The sequence below is a fragment of the Phoca vitulina genome, unplaced genomic scaffold, assembly GCF_004348235.1.
Source record: "Phoca vitulina isolate PV1807 unplaced genomic scaffold, GSC_HSeal_1.0 scaffold8, whole genome shotgun sequence".
Classification (NCBI taxonomy): Eukaryota; Metazoa; Chordata; class Mammalia; order Carnivora; family Phocidae; genus Phoca; species Phoca vitulina.
Genome location: NW_022589711.1, coordinates 51274857 through 51295922, shown reverse-complemented (window position 1 = coordinate 51295922; position 21066 = coordinate 51274857). Strand labels below are relative to the sequence as shown.

General features: G+C 37.6%; 1 protein-coding gene across 2 annotated transcripts in view; it reads left to right on the top strand.

Annotated features, from left to right (window-relative positions):
• Positions 1-21066, top strand: part of PLAAT1 (phospholipase A and acyltransferase 1) — a 199930-nt gene that overhangs the window by 64899 nt on the left and 113965 nt on the right. The window contains exon 4 of one of the 2 annotated variants that reach the window (XR_004299809.1): positions 15330-16769. The exons of the other annotated variant lie outside the window; for it this stretch is intronic. The gene's annotated coding sequence lies outside the window, so the exon portion shown is untranslated. Of the gene's footprint in view, positions 1-15329; positions 16770-21066 lie in introns of those variants that run through there. 2 annotated transcript variants of the gene reach the window in all.

The following is a 21066-nucleotide window of genomic DNA, read 5'->3' as shown; positions in this document are numbered from 1 at the left end:
TTTTAGGCAAATACCAATTACAGCCCTGATGGTACTCCATGGGGTCATTGCCTGTTGTTTCTACCCTGTGCTCCAAGTCATTCTAAACATGACACACAGATCAGAGATTTGTCTTTGCCTTGAAGAGCAGCTGTCTGCAAACTTTCCAGAATATTAATGGTCATAATGACATATATTTAATAGGGACAGAGAAGCCAGTTAACTAAGAATATTTGACATGGCAGATTAAATTTCTTTTAAATCTAAACCCAGACTTGTAGGAAGAGATTTTATGGTACAATTATCTTATTATGACAATGACATCAGCAGAGAGGTTTTATGGTCACTCTTCTCTTTTTCTTATTCATTTAATTATAGTTCTTTGGTTCTTTTTTCAATCAGATCTGAGTTTGAATCTTAGCTCCACTTTGCTATGTAACGTCTCTAAGATTCATTAATAACTAGGGTGGCCAACTGTCCCAATTTGCTCAGGACTGAGGGTTTTACTGGGACATGGGACTTTTCATGCTAAAAGTGGGAGTGCCAGGCAAGCTAGGATGAGTTGGTCACCTTATTAATTACATGAGGCTTAAGTAATACTTACCTGAAGGTTGCCGTGAGGAATCTGAGCTAGCAGAAAGCCTAAGCAAAATAAATTTTAAATAAATGGAAAATATTTTTATGCAACTCATCTCAGTAGTCTTCTTACCTGGCTTTATCTCCACTTGACATCTGCTTCATTCTTGAATAAGACCTTCCAAAAAAACAGAATCAAATCGGTATAGATTCATGCTCCTCCTCCTTCTTTTTTTTTTAGTGAAGTTTTTTTTTTAAATATGTTGAAATATACATAACATAAAATTTATCATCTTAACCATTTTAAGTGTATAGTTCAGTAAGTTAAGTACGTTCACATTGTTGTATAACCAATCTCCAGAACTCTTTTCATTTTAAAACTGAAATTCTTTAAACCACCAGTCTTTATTCCCTCTTCTCTCTGGCCCCTGGAAACCACCATTCTACTTTTTGTCTCTATGAATTTGACTCTAGGTACTTCATATAAGTCATACAGTATTTGTGTTCTTGTGATGGCTTCTTTTACTTAACATAATGTCCTCAAGTTTCATCCATATTTTAAAATGTGTGAGAATTTCCCTCCTTTTTAAGACTGAATAATATTCCATTTTAAGCATATACCACACTTTGTTTGTCCATTTTTCCATTAATGGATACTTGAGTTGTTTCTACTTTCTGGCTATTGTGAATAAAACTGCTATGAACATGGGTGTACAAATACCTCTTTGAGACCCTGCTTTTAATTCTTCTGAGCATATGCCCAGAAGTAGAATTATTGGGCAAGTTAGTACTTTTTAAACCTTAATTCACTCATATAACCTTGGAATCTTGTTGAGATACAGATTCTTATACAGTAGGTCTGGAGAAAGGCCTGAGATTCTGTAGGTGATGTCAGTGCTGCCGGTGGGCAGACCACTTTGAAGTGCAAGGGCATGGAAAAAGTGAACTAGCTTAGATGTGAGGTATGATCGTGGGTAAGTCACTTAACTCTCTGGGCCTGTTGGGCCATTCACAAAATGAGGGGGTTGGGCTAGATAACTTCTAAGGTCATTTCCTTCTTGATATTCTGTGTTCTCATGTCTACTTAGGATAAGTATTATTTTCTTTTACACTGCTTGCAATAAAATATATGGAAAACAATAACTCCTGTGTTGTAGAACTGGAAGGATTGCTGGTAGGTTTGGAGAGCCATGAAAATTAGACCAGTAAATCTAAGAGATCAATAGAACTAGAAATTATCAGACCAATGAACAAATGGGAGTAAATAGACTTGCATAGAAAGTGGATCCTTTTCCTCAACTCTCTTGGTTCCTATTTATGAAAGTATTCATCGACTATTATGGCAGCAATAGTACTAGACTTTTAAATTTCTATTTTAAAGAAGAGGAAGCAGAGAAATTTCATAGTGAACAATAGGAAAAAACTTTGATCTGAGATGATATTAAACGGAGAGTGCTTTTAATTATGTATTATTTGATTCAAGGACAAGCAAGGTGGAAGGGAAATGAACTGAAGACTAGAGCAGTCGTGTGCTAGTAATAGTTCACAATCAGCTGGGGAGGGACACCCTGATTTGTAGTATTTATCAATGTGTAAATGCTCCTATGTGACTACTTTCAGTCTACCAATGAGACACTAATTGGCTAGCGAAATTTCTGAAATTTCAACGATCAGTTTTCATGAGCTTGTAAAAGCCAGCTCTAGCACACCACAGAAGAGTAAGTTTCCTATAATTGAGTTCTTGGGATTAGATAAACGAAACTGTTCTAATAATCTCATCTTTCCCTCTACTGCAGTGGTTTTTAGCTCTAGCTGAATATTAAAATCATCACAGCAACATTTCCAAAACCACCAATGGTCAGGCCTCCCAACTCAATTAAATCAGAAATTCTTGGGCACCTCAGAGGTTTAAATAGGGAGCCAGGGAGGAAAGCAACAATGCCCTATTATCAATGCCATGCCATCAAATGATCTCATTAAATTCCACATCTCAGGTTCTTCCTCCTGCCAAGAGAGTATTAACAGAGCCAAAGAGTAAAATCTGTAGAAGTGAATGATGCTTTCCCAATCTATCAGCTAAACTTTGTGAGGGCTATGGGAATTTCAAACCCACTGAAGGATATAATATCTTGATTAAGCCATGGCTGATCAAATGTCCTTGGCCAGACTGTAGGCCTTATTTTAAGGCTGCACAACCAACAGGAACCCACAGGTCAAAAAAGGTAAAAGCCAGTGAGACTGGTGGCAGTTATGTCCATTGAATTCCCATTGAATGTCCTTTGAAATCCTACTCTTTATAACTAGGCCTGGTGGAACTTTATGAGAGCAGGGAAATTGGGATTGGAAAGTAGGAGGTCAGGAAGAAATGAGGTTGTTATTAAAGAGGTGAAATTTAGAATTAAAACCTGTAGAAAACAGTTGCATTCGGGAAATGATTTGCAGTCAGCTGGAACTGAGTTTGGGCTGCTAGAGAATAGAGTGAAGGATCAGGAGTGATAGGGTCATCTAAGGCCAGAGAAGTTGATGGAACAAATGATGTATGAGTGATGGGAACTCACCCCTGGAGGATGGCAGGTGATGGGTGGCGGAAGGAAGAGGGTGAGAAAGAGAATAACAATATAACTTGCAATGTTGATGGAGCATCTACCATGTGCCTGGTACATCAGGAGCTACTTTGTATTTTCTCATTTAATTCTCAAATCCATTTAATAAAGTAGTGACTATTATGATAATTTCTATTTATGATTGAGAGATTAGGGCTCAGAAGCTTACGTGTCTTATCTGAACATAGATTATATGTTATAACTGTAAATTCTTTCCAAAATCAAGTCTTCCAATTCCAGAATCCCCTCTTTGAACCTCTACATTACTGCCATTTGTTGCACATCTCCCATGACTAGCCATTGTGCTAGGTAAATTATCTCATTGAATTCCTACAAAAACTCCAAAATTTTGTTGTCCTCATTTACCAGAGAGAGAACTGAGACAGCAGTTAAGTGACTTCCCATGGCTAAAGCAAATAAAAATAAGGCTGATAATTCAAAATTAATCATGGTTTCAAAGACTATGTTGAATCCAAAAGTCTTGGTGACAAATTTATGGAGGATTTGGGAGAATGCCATGGTCAGTAGATGATTGTGTTAAAAAATGGGAAAATATTTAACTGGATAGTATGATTTTCAAATAGGGGGAGCTGTCATATGGATACACCACCATTTGTGTGTCCACCCCATACTTTCACTGTTCAGTACGCAACTGAAGACTCTTAGGACACTTTCTGAAAATCTCTAAGTTTTCTTTCTCTGTAGTGCTCTCTCTCTAGTACTCTGCTTTATGGATTCTAACCACCTTAGCCTCCCTAGAATCCCAGCCCAGAAAATTAATGGGACTCTACCTGGGCTCACCCACCTGTCCTATAGCCTGAAAACTGTCTCCACGTTGTAAGATGGGGCCATCACAGGACTCACCTATTTTTTTTCCTATTCTCAAGAATCAGTGTCCTTGGTTACCTGATGTCCAAATTACTTGAAAACCATTGCTTCACTTCTTGTACGTGTTTTGTCTTTTTTTTTTTTTCTTTTCTAGGAGAGAGAATAAACTGGTTTCTATTATTTCATCTTGGATGTTAGCAAAGGTGCTCTCAATATGTACTGGATCAGAATTGGATCTTCTCTAACTTTCCAGCTAAGTCTCCATTAAGCAACCAAAGACAGCATTTTCATCCCTGGGGCCTCTCAAAATCTTACAGTTTGGTTGAAAGGCATTTTTGTCATACAAGCCCCCTGTTCTGATTTAAGTATGTATTGTTTGTGAAGGCTCTTTGTTCTGACTGCTCACATTTGCTTGTAAGTGGTTATGCTTTCTGCTATTTGTCCAGTACACCCTCACATGGCACCATGGTCTACTCAGCATCAGGTTGGGAGTACACAGTCACAGACTCCAGTTCCAGTCCTGCTTTTAATAAACAATCTGACCTTGGACACTTTCCTGCACCTCTCTCAGCCTCAAATTTCCCATTTATAAAATGGTTTGGGGGTGGGTGGAGTAAATGGACTTGAATTTCTTTCCAAGGCTAAGATTCCTTATTTCTTATGTGTGTCATGTCTCAATCATTTTGATGTAGCTTCTGAAAAATGAGGACTCCAGTAATCTCAATATTCTTATCCTCTGTGAGCCCAGCCTGAGAGTTCTTGAAGGACGCTGGGTGATTCAATCCATCCTTGTTTCCTGCACTCTCTTCTGCTGTCTTTAAGGAACTGTGGTTTATGGCAGCTTTTACCTCCATGGTCCTCCAGGGACAGAAACAGGAGAGACCGTAGTTAGCAGGACGGATCTCTTTTGTGGCCTCCTTCATTGAGGGTGACTGGTTCTTCATTTGTCTTTGTTGAAAGAGCCAATCAGCGGGCTTAGGATCCTAGGTGCTTTCACATTCATTCCTGGCTGATCGGTGATTCACAGAGTCCAATAAAATGCCTGGATGACCAAGAGCTCAATTTTCCCTGATGAAGCCTGTTTGCCAGTGAAGAGGCTATTTCTCCCCCTTAGCAACCACTGAAGAGTCAACATTTGTAGCCTTAGGGGAAGTACATCTCAGCACACTATATTAACCCCTCTGGCACTGCCTGGTGGCCCTGGTCCAGCAGCTAGCCAGCCAGCGTTAGGGTTTACGATTGCTCAGGCACTGATAACTGGCCATGCTGACAGTGCAGCAGTGCTGAGGAAGGGAGCTTATTACTTCTAGGCTCTCTAGGAGAACATGAGAGAGTTAGTTATTGTGAGTCCTTTTCCCACAGGTTAGAAATCTGGGCAATTACATGCTTCCCTTTTCTAATGTATGGTTAGAAATACAGTGAGGTGATTTTGAAAACGTGAAGGTTACAAATTTATGTGTCAGTGGGGTTTTCAGGTTTTTCCACTTTCTAAACAGTGAGGTTGTAGGCATTATATGGGCTTGGTGATGGGTCTACCTCACCCTAAATTCATAGCTGTGACTGTGCTATGAACGTGTAAAGTCCTCATGTGAGAGGTTAGTGTTATTGCTGACTTCCTTGCTTTGCTATATTCCCTAGTTTCTGATTCTGCTAAGAAAGAATTTCCTTTTTACGACCTTTCTCAGTTGCCCACAGGCATACTCAACTCCATTCTTTTTTTTTTCATATATAAAAAGTTTTTTTAAGATTTATTTAATTTTATTATTTTTAAAATTTTTTACTTAAATCCAATTAGCCAACACATAGTATATCATTAGTTTCAGATGTAGTGTTCAATAATTCATCAGTTGCGTATAACACCCAGTGCTTATTACATCACATGCCTTCCTTAATGCCCATCACCTAGTTGCCCCATCCCGCCACCTACCTCCCCTCCAACAACCCTCAGTTTGTTTCCTAGAGTTAAGAGTCTCTCATGGTTTGTCTCCCTCTCTGATGACTTCCCATTCAGTTTTCTCTCCCTCTCCCTATGATCCTCTGCGCTGTTTCTTATATTCCACATATACTCAGCTCTATTCTTGATGTTGATTTGATTTTCCTCCCTACTCTGACATTTCTACCCCTGTCACCTCAGGGATTCTGCTCCAGCTTCTCCCCTCCTCCTCTTCTCTGCCTACACTTGGACAACTTCGCCCACCCACAGAGAGGTGGCTTCTGAGAGCTCTCCTCTACAGTGTTCTCTCTTACGCTTAGCTTTCACCAGTATAAGAACCCCAGTTTCAGGTCTGTCACTGCTGACTTGTCACAGCTCAATTCTAGCCAGGTACTGACAACAGCAACAGTGGCTGCTACTTTTCCCTGAACACCTACCAGGGACCAGATCTGTGTGTACAGTCCCTCTAAACCTTACAGCAACACAATGGGCTAGGTACTCTGATTATAGTCTTTGCATAAACCAGGAAACTGAAGCGTAGAGAACTTAAAGTAACTTTTCTCAGGACACAGAGTTGGTAAAAAGCAGAGCCTGAACTCAAATCAGAATCCATTAGCCTCCAGAGCTTATTGGGCTTCCAAAGTGTTTCTCTTGAAGGTGATCTCGCAGATTACTAACCAAGTGTCTACACTGCGGTACCTAAGAGTAGACCAGGGAGAAGGAATTATGACTGAGAAACATCTTCATAATGAAGGTAAATCTATTTTCTGAGCAAAGATAGGCAGGCACAAGGAGAATTTTCCTGTATAGTGAAGATAAACTGGAATTTACTTCACTTATTTTCAATATCGTTCTCACCTATTTAAACGTAAAGTTAACCTTAGTGGAATGTTACTGCTTCTGTGAGAGAGGCACTGTAATAGAAACTCTCATATAGGAGACAGTATAATAATGATACATGTACACAATCAGAAGAAAAGACTGTTATATATGGGACACACAATATCATTCAACAAGGGTTACTAATTCAGTCCTGTTTCAGCAGAAAGCACAGAACATTCTGGATTAAAATTCACAAATACAGTTAAGTTTTCATCATTTAAATAACAGTTACTAAGTGACTTGACCAAGACACTTAAACACTATGACTTCGATGATGTGTTGTTTTCTCTTCAATTATCAAGTAGACCTTAACCTCTAGTCTAAATTTTGCATACATGAAGTGTCTCAGAAATATGCTATTAATAGAGCAAGGGCAATGATAATGAAATCTACATAACTATATTTTTATGGCACCTTTCACAAAGGCATTTTTGTTTTCTTAGAGGAGTGATTATTCAGACTATTTTGGGATAGGTCAAACTCTCTTGACAAAAGGGTTTTCAGAGGTGAACTTCTCAGTGGAAAAGTTCTGATAAAACTGTGAGTTTCTTTTTGACATAAATCTGACATTATTTTATAACCTTGATTCCTAACTCCACAGGACAAAATTTGCTGGGGAAGGTAAAATGTTTAGTGGCTAACATAGGATGTTTACTTATTTGAAGGGTGCGTAGTATCTAATGACATAAAGTATTTGCTTTTTCTATTACTATTGTCCAATGGACATTTCTAGAAAGTTAACAATAACATTCAAAGAGCCCTCTTCTACTATTCTCTATAGAATAAATGTCTTGGGTTTTGCTACCCTATGTATTGCTTCAGCCCTGGATATAGAGCCTAAACAAATACATTTTTCTTTAACATTAACCTACCAGCTTCTTAATTAATCAAGTACAATGGTAATGTCCAAATCAGATTTTCAGAAAACTTTAATGACTCCATAATTTCTTCTGTCTTTCTCAAAGCCATTCCAAAATGGATTTAAAATTCTAGTAAAAATAGTGTGTCTGCTATGCAAATTCAACATCAAGACCAAGACTGAAAAGTCATTTTGTTATGATATAAACTCTGGAAGTGTTACTAGTCAATAATCTCAGATGTACTTATGCTTTTGAAAAGATTATTAACATTAATTTAGTAATGATGTCTTCTTCATTTATAATCAATATGTCTAGGGATAGAAACAAGAGCAGTCTATAATTCAAAACCAAAATATTCAATGTAATAAGGCAGAAGTTTTAAATCATAATCATATACACCTTACTCTGGCATTCAAAGCTCTCCACAACTGACCCCAATCTGGTTGCCTAGCAACATCACCCGTGTTATCGTACATCCCACACTCCAGCCATCTAGATTAACTCATCACTCCACAAATAGAACCTATGCCTCTTCACCTTTCAGCTTTCATCATTTCTGTTCCTTCCACCTTTATTTTTTTTATTATGTTATGTTTGTCACCATACAGTATATCATTAGTTTTTGATGTAGCGTTCCATGATTCATTATTTGCATATAACACGCAGTGCTCATTGCAACACGTGCCCTCCTTTATACCCATCACCAGGCTACCTCATCCCCCAACTCCCCTCCCCTCTAAAACCCTCAGATTGTTTCCTGGACTCCTTAGTCTCTCATGGTTCATCTCCCCCTCTGATTCCCCCCCTTCAGTTTTCCCTTCCTTCCCTTAATGTCCTCCGTGCTATTCCTTATGTTCCACATATGAGCGAAACCATATGATAATTGTCTTTCTCTGCTTGACTTATTTCACTTAGCATAATCCCCTCCAGTTCCATCCATGTCGATGCAAATGGTGGGTATTCATCCTTTCTGATGGCTGAGTAATGTTCCTTCCACATTTAGTATCATTTCATGCTCATCCTACATCAGTACCTGTTGAACTCCTACCAGTTTTCAGCCTTAGTTCCAAATCTACATAAAATAGCACCCAAACGCGCCCCCCACCCGTGTCCCATCCCCCAACTTCAGTCTGCTGAATTTAAATTCCTCCTGTCTTTGGTTTCAGTTTTATTCCTTGTTTGTAACTTATTAATTTCCTTGGGAGACATTAATATGATTTATTTCAGAGTATTTCTACCTCTATCACTAGTTAACAAGTTCACTGAGGACAAAGAGACTGTCTTGAGAAATCTCTTTGTCCCCACTCACACCCCAGTCTTGAAGTCAGCTGGTTAAACTGAGTTGAGTTGGCAATACAACTTCTAGTGGGAACAAATTCTGTAAGAAGCACTCACAGATAATAGCACAGAAGTATAAGAGCTTGGTAGATTACCCTGGATGTGTTAGTCTCTTTTCTTTATTTAACTACAAAATCTGTAAAGTCAGTTTCCTTCATTTGAAAATTCCGTAGTAGATATGATAATTAGAGAACCCAAATTGGCCTGTCATTGAAAAGGTCACTTCTAGGAAGGAAACCCTTATCATAATTAGCCTTAATGAGGCTTTATTACCTTCTTCTGATTTGCTCTTTCTTTAATTTGTAATATTATTTAACTACTAAAAATGCTTAGAGTTTTAGCTCTGCTGGCTTTTATAGACAAAAGCCTTTTATTGGCAATACCACTCCTTAACCTAGTTATAGCTAAAAGGGACTTTATTTCTTATTCTTCTAGGAAGGCTGTGGTTTGTTGAAAGCGAAGTACCCCAATGTCAGTTTATTTTCCACTCTCCTTTTGATATTCTTTTAAGATTTAATCATTATTCTCGGATTCTTCCTTGATTTCTTGGATCTTTCCTCTAGTTCAGGAGTTCCCAACTGGGACTGATTTTGCCTGGGTTTTGTTATCTCTGGGATTTGTTCCAACCTCTCCTTTCTTCCTCTTCCATGCCTCCATTTTGACAACTCCATCCACCTACCAACTTAGAAGGATGCTTTCCATGAGCTCTCCACTCTGAGTATTCTCAGGCAATATTTGGAGACCATTTTGATAGTCATGATGAAGGGATGTTACTATTGGTCTCTCATGCATAAAGTCCAGAGCTAAGCATCCTACAATGTACAAGACAGCCTTCCACAACTAAGAATTATCCAATCCCGAAATTCAATAATCTTGCTCTAATTGTACCTTCTATGACTACAGGAACCATTCAGTCATTTTCTGTAAACTTCCTTTATAGTAACTATTTTATGGTGACTATTAGTGTCTATCTTTCTGTCCACCTGTTTAATATTCTTATGAGAAAGTCCAATAAAGATGGCAGCTTCCTCTTATAATTCCTACCTGAAAGTTATGGCTTTGGTCTTATTCTTAATATTTATAACTTTTTCTTTTTATAAGTGTTGAATTTTCCTTGTAATGGGTTCCATAAAGGTTAAAGTAGCAAGCCCACCACGTGTCACTTAAATAAATATACTTCCTACAGGGAATTTGTTACAGCAAGAATACCATGTGCCTAGGGTCATAGGTTCTTATTGTCGTCCTTCAGACTTACTGGACTTCCAAAGAAATCCCTCTTTTGCTGCATTTGGGAGACTATGGCCTGTCCTGCTGTAAGTAAGCCCAGTGATGCAATAGGAAATATGTAGCAGGACAAGAATTTCCTTATGTGTTAGTAGATATACTTCAGTGCTGGTGCTGCCCTTCTTCAGTCTAAGCAGAAGAAAAATATCCTCATACATTGTTGGGCAGGCTTGGGTGCCGAGGTGATTCTCCTTCAGCCCAAAGGGGGAGAGCCAGGTCTTTGAGCAAATCTTGTCCAGCAGATTTCATGTTCTGCATTGGTTGCATTGATCACTGAACTTGCATGAAAACTAGAGAAACAATGGGAAGCCACATCCACTTACTTGAATTCACATTTGATCTTCATTGGTTGGTTGTTGTTGGTTCATAGTAAACTGAAACAAATACAATCTCAAACCAAGACTAGGTCATCATCTGTTAGATTTTGGGTCCCAGGCCAGGTTTCATGTTCTGTCCTAGACCAGCTGCTCTGCATTGACAACTTGGATTCTGCATCTAATCTCTAGAGCACAGCCAGAAAGGACATTCAAATTTCTAGCACTTTTATTTAGTGATTCCAACTTCTTTATTTGTGTGAACCAATTTTATAAATTTTGCAGAACTAGTAGTTGACACTCCATAGGTCCTAGGATACTTTCTTAATGCTATCTGTTTAATACCGATAAACAGATATTATCTGTTTATAATAGATAAACAGGAAAACCTCAGAAATAAGAGTCATTTTCCCCATTATTAAGGCTCAGCTAATAGCATGAAGGCCATGGTGGAGATGCCTGCTGGGATTCATGAAGGGCAATGTACCTTCGCGTATGTTATGTGTTTCAGTGTGAATGATTTTAGAGAAAGATTTGGGATAATGTGACTTCTTTTCTCAGGATTACAATAAATAACTTTAATTTTCTCCCACGTCCCCTTAATTAGAGCTTCTTACCCACCTGTGCCTTGTTCATAATAATCAGCTACCAGAGAATTACAACAGAATACCCACAATGTTTTCCTTGAATCCAATTATCTTTTATTTTTCTTGATGGGTGGGTAGAGTAGACTTGTATGAAGAAGTTCTAACTTCTGAGTCCAAAGGTAAATCCTGTATGACTGAAACTCGATTTCCCTAAAAACTAGTTACTTATTCCATAATCTTATTTGCTAATTTTATTTTTGTCTTAAGGTATGCCTATGATTGAGCCAAATAATTTTTTGCTTTCATTTGAGAAAGAAGCAATGACTCATTGGCATTGAAGAGAAAGAGGAATACCCAAGAAATTCTATAAATTTAACTCCTTCCTTGGTTTCTGCATCATACTACTTCCCTGCCCAAGTTCACAGAACCCACAGAGACATTATCCATTCTTTTAATTCTGTAGACTAATCTTGTTTTAACTTTCTGTACACAGAATTATGTAGTATGTATTTATTTGTGCCTGACTTCTCTGACTCAGAAGTGAAATGGAGGAGTTGTTCATGTTCTTGTTGCATATAGCTGTAGTTCATTTATTTTCATTGGGTATAGTATTCTATGAAATAATTTTCCACAGTGTATTTAGCCATGCTATTGTAAACGGACCTTGTTTTTGTTTCCAGTTTTTGTTTTCAGCTATTATGAATAAAGCTACTATGGTAACAAAGTGGAAGACAGTTATGCTAAGTGAAATAAGTCAGTCAGTCATAGAAGGACAAACACTGCATGATTCCTCATCTATGAGGCATCCAAAATATTCAAAGTTACAGAGATAGACAATAGAATGGTGGCTACTAGGGGATAGGGGAGGGGGATATAGGGAGTTGCTGTTCAATGACTATGACATTAAAAAGAAAAAGTGAGGGGCGCCTGGGTGGCTCAGTTGGTTAAGCGTCTGCCTTCCACTCAGGTCGTGATCCCAGGGTCCTGGGATCAAGCCCCGGTCAGGCTCCCTGCTCCGCGGGGAGCCTGCTTCTCCCTCTCCCACTCCCCTTGCTTGTATTCCCTCTCTTGCTGTCTCTCTCTGTCAAATAAATAAATAAATAAATAAATAAAATCTTTAAAAAAAAAAAGAAAAAGTGAGGGGCTCCTGGGTGGCTCAGTCAGTTAAGCATCTGCCTTCGGCTCAGGTCATGATCACGGGGTCCTGGGATCCAGCCCTGAGTCTGGCTCCCTGCTCAGCAAGGAGTCTACTTCTCCTTCTCCTTCCGGCTTGTGCTCTCTCTCTCTATCTCTGTCTCTCTCTCTCAAGTAAATAAATAAAATCTTTAAAAAAGAAAAAGAAAAAGTGAAATATTGAAATGATCTGAAGAGAAAACAAATAGTTATGTTAGTTGATGGGTATGTTAATTAGCTTGATTGTGGTGATCATTTCACAATGTGTACGTATATCAAAGCATCAAGTTGCATACCTTAAATATACACAATTCCCATTTGTCAGTTATACCTCAATGAAGCTAAAGAAAAACACCAAAAAAATTATTTTCACAGATAAAAATAAAAACTATTTTTAAAGGGCTTTTTTAAAAAAGTTGCCATGAACATTATTATACATATATATATATACATATATACCTCTTCTTAAAGGAGCTCTATTCTGATTGACTTAAAGATAAGTACTTGTATAAATTGAATATGCCTAAACTTCCCAGAAATTAAGAAAAGTGAACTTACAACATTTTTAATGTGGTAAAAAAATTCTTATAGAAACTAACTCAAATATTTTAAGAAATCAAGATCAAATAATTTTGGAAAATATTTGGCAAATAAAACTATTTTAATAATTTTGGTTGAATAAAAAGAACTATGTCTCTTCTGATTTATCAATGTTAAATATAATATACACATATATTTTATATATTTTATATAAATATATATACATTTTATTCTACTTGGATATGTTTTTCCTAAACTTATACAAGTTTACTGGTCAAATAAGATAACATAACTTCTACTTAGTGCTTAAGATTATGTAAAATGTAAATTTGTGTTTAACCAAATGGAAGAATTATTCTAACAAATTTTATTTCGATAGTAATTATGCTTTGTAGCATGTAGCTTAAAGATAAGTTCCAATATCTTTAGATAATTTAAGATCTTGGACTGAAATTAAATTGAATTAATTTATTGATATTCATTAGATACTCAGATCATTTCCAAATAAGATGGAATACTTACTTAGATATAAATTAATGCTTTTTTTTTTTAAGATTTTATTTATTTATTTGACAGAGAGAGAGACAGTGAGAGAGGGAACACAAGCAGGGAGAGTGGGAGAGGGAGAAGCAGGCTTCCCGCAGAGCAGGGAGCCCGATGCGGGGCTCGATCCCAGAACCCTGGGATCATGACCTGAGCCGAAGGCAGACGCTTAACGACTGAGCCACCCAGGCGCCCCGATATAAATTAATTCTTAAGCATAATTTTAAGCTTATACTTTCTGCTTCTTGTTTTTATATGGTGCAGACAGGCCATATATACTTGCGTCTCTTAATGACAGTGTTCATTTTTGCCACCCTGAGAAGTTGTTCTGTAAGGGATGTGTATAGATATAGAAAGCAGTAGTAGGTTCATAGAAAGAGAACTTTGCTATAGTCAAAGCTAAAGTTTGATGAGTTTATCTGTAATATTTTTTTAAAAAATCTATAATAGCAAATATTATTTGATGCATTACTAGAGTTTGGTTTTCTCTCTCTTGAAGTGATCTTTTTCCTGGAGTATTGGTCTATTCATACTGAAAGGTTATAAAAAAATATTTTCTTATTTTCTGTAAAATCTGCCTAGATAGTGAAGATTCTTTGTTTGACTAGAATCACCTCTATGGTCTGTATTGACTTTGTTCTTATTTAAGAAAGCAAAAATTTCCCACATGTGAAAAAGCTAAAATTCTTTACAATCACATTACCTCCTAGGTTTACTTTTAAAATATTTTTTGTCACTTTGTTCAATAGGTAGTTAAACACTGTTTCTCAATCATGCATCATTCTTTCTTTTTAACTTTACAGTTTTTGAATTTTTAAATTTTATTGTGGTAAGACCAATGATCTTATCTTCATCAAGCTCAAATATGCTGACAATCTTGATATTTTGCCTTACCAAAATTGAATTCTAACTAACATTTTTTGGACCTAACACTGTCTTTGAGGGCGCCTGGGTGGCTCAGTTGTTAAGCGTCTGCCTTGGGCTCGGATCATGACGGCGATCCTGGGATCGAGTCCCACATCAGGCTCGCTGTTCAGCGGGAAGCCTGCTTCTCCCTCTCCCACTCCCGCTGCTTGTGTTCCCTCTCTAGCTGTCTCTCTCTGTCAAATAAATAAATAAAATCTTTAAAAAAAAAAAACAAAACTGACTTTGATAGTTCCCAGAAGGTCCTTGGAAAATCACAAAGGATTTGTTCTTCCACCTTATAAAAAAAATTATTTCCATGCTAGAAATAATTAAGCTTATTTGATATTCTACTATGGATGAGTTGCATGGGAAACGTTGTCAAATCAGGAGAGATGTTTAGCCCTCCCTAGGTTAAATTTGTATGGAAAAAAAATGTTGCTAATATGAATATTTCAGGAATTGTATGCTGTGTGGAAATCTCCTAGAGATTTGTCCATCACTGATTTGCCTTCACTGTTCATGATATGTTTCCCTTCATCAGAGCTCTAGTGCTGCTTTCTCTAACAACAGACAACAATGCAATGAGTCATCATTTTAGTTGTTTGTAAAGATGTTAACTTGATTTCAATTTTACTTCATTAATTTGAATCTAGTGTCTTCCAGGCCAGCAGTTTTCAATTGGAGTTCATGAACTTACCTTAATATAAGGATACTTAGGAATCACTCCAGACTTACAAAATCTCTTTACTTGCAATTCTTGGTATATGCTAATTATAGTTTTTGGTATATCCACTTGGTATATTCATTGTACATTATTTCTCAGGATTATTGTATGTTACCTCTGAACCTGTTTTTCTCTGTAAAAGATTACATTCATCCATTTTTATAAATTAGATGTAATAGTCACTCCTCTGTAGAAATAAGGTTAATCATCTGTCCAAAATTTTTTTATTGATTTTGTTATCTTATTTTGCATGCCACAGAAACCTCCAATTTTCCTTGCCAGATGCATTATTCTTGAAATGAACACTCATCAGATCTTCCACATTTGAAAATTATTGGTAATAAGCACAACTATTTTACATCTCTTGTCATCGGTAGGCAGTTTTTTGTTTTATTCTGACACTTCCCTGAAAGCAAATTACAACCAGCTCAGGCCAGAAGGCTTCATCTTCAGCGAAAAAGGACTTTGTCAGAGCTCTGTGGACAAAGACTATGTCAGATACTTCTTAGTCCAGGCTTCTGGTGATATCCTCTCCCTTAAACAACTTTGGGACCATACCAGTGGACTGAGTCAGGATTTCTAGAACTTCAGTCAAGAAGCAAGTGGGTTCACAAGATTGCTAACCCAAGATCAAGCAAAACAAGAATTAATTTACATCAATGAAGTGATGAAGGATGACTGCGGGTTTGTTTGGAATATTATTCATGTGTTAATGTTTAATTTTCTGGATATATAAGGAATCCTTTCGATCTTTTAAGTTATCTATAATTTATAACAATTCAGTAGACTATCCTTTTGTAAACTGACAGAAATATTTATAAATGTTATATTTTCCTCCCTGATTGATACCTTCAGAATTTGGGAGCTCTTATTCAGTGTTTTTTTCATGGTTAATATAGTTATTTGCATAAGTTCTGCAGAAATCTGCTCTCCTTGTTGGCAAGTATTGGAAATCTTGGTTTTTCCACCAAGGCCTTGCCTGAAATATCATAGTTGAGAATCATGCTCCTTTAACCAGATATGACCAATTACTTAGGAACTAAAATTGACACTATGGGATCAATGCTTATAAATCCTCCCTTGGAAAAACTGGACTGGTTACCTGACTCACAGATTTCTTGATTTATGGATGAGTAAGTTAGGCCATTTCCTTGAAGGCTCAGGAATCTTAGGACATTTGGGGAACTTCAAGAAGAGGGGTATTTACCCCAATTTATAGGTATCCAAAGTGAAATCTGCACATGACTTGATTTCCTAATCTCAAAGGGCATTTAAATTTTCAATTTGGGATTCCTTTATGAACATTTCCAGCAATACCAACTTAAGAAGGTCTATATTGTAAATTATTATTTTTGATGCACCTATGTAAATAGTGAAGCCAAATGAAATGAAACTAGTCTTATTTTGTGATCAAGAATAATCTTTTTTTGACATTATTTTTGATTAAAAGAGGGGTGGCTATGGAGAGAAATTTGTATTTCAACAGAAAGTTTTCATTTATAGCATTGTTTATAGCACAGTCTTTTGGGTTGTCAAATTCTAACTCTGTTCATTCTCTGAGTATTTTTTACAACCCTTTAAAAATTATGGTAACTAATAGATATGTAAACTCTGTCTTGTTATCTTGTCTAATAAAAATTTGTGCCCCTTCCTCACCACGGAAAAACAAATTTTGGCATCTATGTGCAAATTAGACTGCATGCAAATTGCTCACATTGTTAATCCTTACCACATTTTCAATTCTTTCAGTTTCCTTCAGTAAATTCTCCAAGATTACATTTCTAATTTCTCTCCCTCCTGCCAGACCCTGTGTCACAGAGGACAAAGACTAAAACATGACTCAGATCCCTCTTGAGACTCTAGGTTGTCTTGAGGCTGGCCTTTTTCCCTAACATCTGAAGAGTCCCTGTGAACTAAAGCCCGAGAACTTGATAGGAACCTCACTCTCGTAGCAGACCATGAATGGGCTGGATGTCCCCTTGAACAAGTAACTGTCTTAGCCACAAAGGAAGTGCTGTGAAACTTTTGAGGCATGCAGGCCCTTATGTGAGAGGGAGCCAACACTGTGGACATGGTCACTGAGAGCATGGACCTCCTAGCTTGAGAGAGTGAAGAAACTCAGTGAGTGGGTGTTGCTGAAAGATTTTTCTCCACTGACTTCTTGGAATCCACTATACCAGTTACCCTCAGGGTTGAACTCCTAGGTTTCACTTTGAAATAACCTTTTATGATAATATTTCCCCTTTCCATTGTGGACATCCCTCTTTTAAGATTCCTGATCAGCAGGACTCTAAAACAACTGACCTTTGCTACCACCTCTAAACAGCTATTTCAACTGATTTGCAGGAACAATGCCAACAGCCAGAGACTGTTTGTTAGACCCTACTTCACGCAATCAGAAGGTTTCTGATTGCCTCTGAGTTGTTTGGAAAGGGAGTGCTGACAAGGTTGAACTTTACCTCAGCCCTGCGCTCCCAGAAAATAATTACAGTTGAGAAACCCTCCCAACCCTTTTATGTTCTGAGAGAAAGGTTAACTCTAACCAGCCAGCCACAAAAGACTAGCAGTAGCTGTTGGCATATTTCAAGATAAAACCCCCCTCTATCTTGCCTCAGCGACTCAGATTAGAGCAGAATCCACCCTTCCCATGAACCCCATAACACTTAGCAATAACTTTGTTTACATGCCACTATAAATCTCTGGATGTTTTTCCTTTTTTTTTTTTTTTTTTTTTGAGATGTTTCCCATTAATGAATCTTATCCTTATCACAATAGCCTGAATAAAATTCTCTTCTTAATTGTCTGGTACTTTTTTTTTAAAGATTTTATTTATTCATTTGAGAGAGAGAGCACAAGCGGGGGGGGGGGGGGGCAGAGGCAGAGGGAGAAGCAGGCTCCCCGCTGAGCAAGGAGCCCGACGTGGGGCTCGATCCCAGGACCCTGGGATCATGACCTGATCTGAAGGCAAATGCTTAACTGACTGAGGCACCCAGGCACCCCACATTTTATTTTTGATACCTGTCTTATTTTAAGTTCCATCTTGGTTTCTGAATGTTGAAAAGTACATTTTCTTTTTATCAAGTTCAGCTAGATATTAATTTTTTTAAAAATGTATATAACATTTTTATATGCTTTTAGCAGGAGAGAGATCCTCAATAACCCAGTCCATCTAGTGATAGGAAACTGATGCCACCTCTATTCTTTTTTCAGTCTTTTGTTGGTGGATGTATTTTGTGCTCAGCTCCATTAAGGTTTTGCTTTTTGATTTACAAAATATTTCTCTTTCCCTTTAATATATAAAGCATCAAGCTTTGGCTTTCATAATTATTGCCTGTGAAGTAGGCATCAAGAACCTCTCTTGGGACTCAAAATCTGAGCACCAACTCTCTTTGAATTTCTATTACAATTATATCAATCTTCCCCCCAAAGTAATGGATGTCTCTGGTGAATAAAGGGAAGGTTTTGTATGAAGAAATACCAAAGAAAAAGCACCTGGATTCATTTAAAGAAGTTATCTCAATACACTCTCAATCATTCATACCTCATATCCAGCAGAATATGTTCCCTGAAGCTGTTGTGCCTGCCTTCCCATTCTATGCATGTAGCCACAGAACAGGCGCTCTCTTTCAGACAGTCTTTCACAAGTCCTGAACTTCCTGAACTGACCCTTATGCTGTTTTTTCTAAGAGTTGGTTAACTTTGCTGCTTCCCTTAAGCCTTTGCCTTGTTTGACTTACTCTGTTGCCCCCTGGGTTACAATTTTGATTTCTCCCTTATGTTATCCATCTTTAGACAACACAAATAAGATCAATCTTTGTTGTCCCAACCTTAGGACAAACATCCAAATATTCCCACCAAGTTCACCTAATAGAATCTGGACACCCGGACAAAAAAATATTAATAGATCCCTTCCGGGGAGCAAATTTTGATTGGCAGACAGAAGAGAAGTGAGATCTAGGGTTAAGAAAGTTGTATAAGTGAGGGTGCCTCGGTGGCTCAGTCGGTTAAGCGTCTGCCTTCAGCTCAGGTCATGATCCCAGGGTCCTGGGATCTAGCCCCTTAGCAGGGAGTCTGCTTCTCCTTCTCCCTCTGCTGCTCCCCGTGCTTGTGTTCTCTCTCTCAAATAAATAAATAAAATCTTAAAAAAAAAGAAAAGAAAGTTGTTTAAGTGTACATGTGTCTATAGTCTCTTCAGCTCTGGAAATTTTATATGTGTAGGTATATGTTTGTGTATACACATATACATATACAAAATTTACCAGGTCAAGTGGCAAAAATTGACATTTTTCTTTTAAAAGACAAATTTTAAGTACGCTAACATTTTGCTTACAGAAAATAGACACTGATGAGTCATTTAGCATTTCACATAATTTTTTGAATCTTACAGCAATCACATAAAGTAAGCAAAAAACCCCATAATCAGGGATAGTTTAAAATCTTTAGAATCACTACTCTCTCAAAGATTAAGGTACTCATCCAGTACCCCATCCTCATGTAGCCTTCAGTGTGAAAGCATTTCTAAATAGTATGATAGGTATAAGAGAGTCTAACAAGTTCTGAATTGTCTTGTAATTAAACTTTGATGTTTCTTGATAAAATCAAATATTTAAATTTTCAGCTCTCTCTCTTTTTGGTATTTTGTGGGATGTGGAGGCATTTTTCCATTGCTGTTATCTCAAATACATGGGGCACTTGAATCTGTACATGGCACAAAGCCAGCATTAGGCACAATTCCTGTCATTGCCATTTTAGAGACCATCAGCGACTGTGGAAGACTCATGCCCTAAGTGGACTTGCTCACCTGGCAAGAGGTAGAGCTAGAAGCAGATGAAGCTTCCACTTTTCCTGCCCAGGGTTACTCAAAGCTTGCTCCACAAATGACAGTACACAAAGTATTTGTTCCTGGTCCAGGGTGTGTAAGTATAGAAATCAAGAGTAAGTGCTTAGAAATGTTTATAGCGGTTTGACTTAGCTCTGACACCCAACCGTATGACCCATGGATACATCTCAATAAAGAGGGTATAGACCAGTTGTCCTACTCAATGGGGAGTCACACAGGGGCAAGCTATTTCTGGACATGTATAGTCATTTCATCTCTTTGGGTATTGTTCCATGATGGACTGGGGATGGGAATGGGGTTATCACATAAAATTCAGGATGCCCAGTTAAATTTGCATTGTAGACTACAATGAATAATATTTTAATAGAACTATGTCCCAAGAATTTTTAGAGACATATTTCTACTAAAAATTATCTCAGGTTTATCTATTAAAATTCAAGTTTAATTGGGTGTCCTGTACTTTTCTTAAAGATTTATTTATTTATTTGAAAGAGAGAGTGCGAGCAAGGGGAGGGGCAGAGGGAGAGGAAAAGAGAGAATCTCAAGTGGACTCTATGCTCAGAGGGGAACCTAATGTGGGGCTTGATCTTGCGACCCTGAGGTCATGACCTGGGCCAAAATCAAGAGTCTGATGCTTAACTGACTGAGCACCCAGATACTCCAGGTGACCTATATTTTTATTTGCTAAATCTGAAAAGCCTAGTGTGGGGTGTTTGACAACTGTCCTCCATCACAGCTAATGTGAGAAGCTCTGCTTGGTGTCCTCAAGAGATCTGGGCCCAGAATGACTCCACCTCACAGTGGGTGTAGGCTGAGACTAGATCCTTGGTGTCTTCCTCTGCTTCACTCATCTGTTCCACCACCATGTGTGGTAAACCCATCTATGCTGTCTTTTGCTAATCTCCTTAGCTACTTTTCAAATCTAGATGTTCACACTGATACTACTTTATTTTTCTTGGCATTCAGTGGCTTTAGGAAAGTAGGTGTTTCTGAATAAGATTTTTGCACTACTTTGAGGATTAATAAGTTAATGCCAGACAACACTTTTAAGAGATGTAAAAGTGCTTTCTCCACAGTTCACTAAACAATAAAATTGTTTCTAGTGTGTCTTATTGTTATTGTCACCTAAGCTGTTTTGCTGTGTTTTCTATCATTA